The sequence below is a fragment of the Eutrema salsugineum genome, unplaced genomic scaffold, assembly GCF_000478725.1.
Source record: "Eutrema salsugineum unplaced genomic scaffold, Eutsalg1_0 scaffold_12, whole genome shotgun sequence".
In the NCBI taxonomy this organism is placed as follows: Eukaryota; Viridiplantae; Streptophyta; class Magnoliopsida; order Brassicales; family Brassicaceae; genus Eutrema; species Eutrema salsugineum.
The window spans coordinates 2,878,920-2,880,242 of NW_006256895.1; the positions used below are offsets into that span (position 1 = coordinate 2,878,920).

Below are 1,323 nucleotides of genomic sequence, written 5' to 3' on the forward strand. Positions count from 1 at the left end.
TACCAGTACTAATGCACCGGATCCCATCAAAACTCTGCAGTTAAGCGTGCTTGGGCGAGAGTAGTACTAGGATGGGTGACCTCCCAGGAAGTCCTCGTGTTGCACCTTTTTTTGTTCCTCTTGATTCTTTTGTTTTTATTTTTTTTTTTGGTCTTTTCATTAGAAAAACAAGGCATCTTCTGAAGGACGCTTTTTCTAGACCGTGTGGAACCACGCCTCCTACAACAACTTTTCGGAAATCCCCTAGAGTGCTCTCGGGCTTGCCCAAGAGTCTAAAGACCAAGGGTGCGGTTTACGAGGCCAAAATTTGAGTTTTAGACCCTCTTCTGGGTGTTTTTCTAAAACATAAGCCCCGATTTTAGTGTTATCAAACGTGGTGTCCTAACTTATATATTTTGGTACGAATGCTCGTCGCAGCTGGGCGAGAAGCCCATATAAACAGTGCAACACAAACGAAGAGATTTCATTGCGGACTCAAGCCAAAAGATATATGCTAATGCGATACATATACTAACGGGTGCGATCATATCAGCACTAATGCACCGGATCCCATCTGAACACCGCAGTTAAGCATGCTTGAACGAGAGTAGTACTAGGATGGGTGACCTCTCGGGAAGTCCTTGTGTTGCACCCCTTTTTTGTTCCTCTTGATTTTTTGTTTTTTTTTTTGGTCTTTTCATTTGAAAAACAAGGCATCTTCCGAAGGACGCTATTTCTAGACCGTGTGGAACCACGCCTCCTACAACAACTTTTCGGAAATCCCCTAGAGTGCTCTCGGGCTTGCCCAAGAGTCTAAAGACCAAGGGTGCGGTTTACGAGGCCAAAATTTTGAGTTTTAGACCCTCTTCCGGACGTTTTTCTAAAACATAAGCCTCGGTTTTAGTGTCGTCAAACGTGGTGTCCTAACTTATATATCTTGGCACGAATGCTCCTCGCAGCTGGGCGGGAAAAACCATATAAACAGTGCAACACACGCGAAGAGATTTCATTGCGGACTCAAAGCCAAAGGATATATGCTAATGCGATACATATACTGATGGGTGCGATTATACCAGCACTTGTGCACTGAATCCCATCAGAACTCCGCAGTTAAGCGTGCTTGGGCGAGTGTAGTACTAGGATGAGTGATCTCCCGGGAAGTCCTCGTGTTGCACCCTTTTTTGTTCCTCTTGATTCTTTTGTTTTTTTTTTTTGGTCTTTTCATTTAAAAAACAAGGGATCTTCCGAAAGACGCTATTTCTAGACCGGGTGGGAATCACCGCCTCCTATAAACACATGTTGGAAAGCCCCTACAGTGGTCTCGAGCTTGGCCAAGAGTCTAAA

At 44.5% G+C, this 1,323-nt stretch overlaps 2 non-coding genes and 1 pseudogene across 2 annotated transcripts; all 3 read left to right on the top strand.

Moving 5' to 3' along the window:
- On the top strand, positions 1 to 108 carry LOC112089317 (annotated as a pseudogene).
- A 407-nt stretch (positions 109 to 515) lies between these two features.
- LOC112089457 lies at positions 516 to 634 on the top strand. The gene has a single exon (XR_002901095.1). It is a non-coding gene; the product is annotated as a 5S ribosomal RNA (ribosomal RNA).
- Positions 635 to 1,038: 404 nt separating this feature from the next.
- On the top strand, positions 1,039 to 1,157 carry LOC112089468. Its single transcript, XR_002901106.1, has one exon. It is a non-coding gene; the product is annotated as a 5S ribosomal RNA (ribosomal RNA).
- Positions 1,158 to 1,323: the final 166 nt, after the last annotated feature.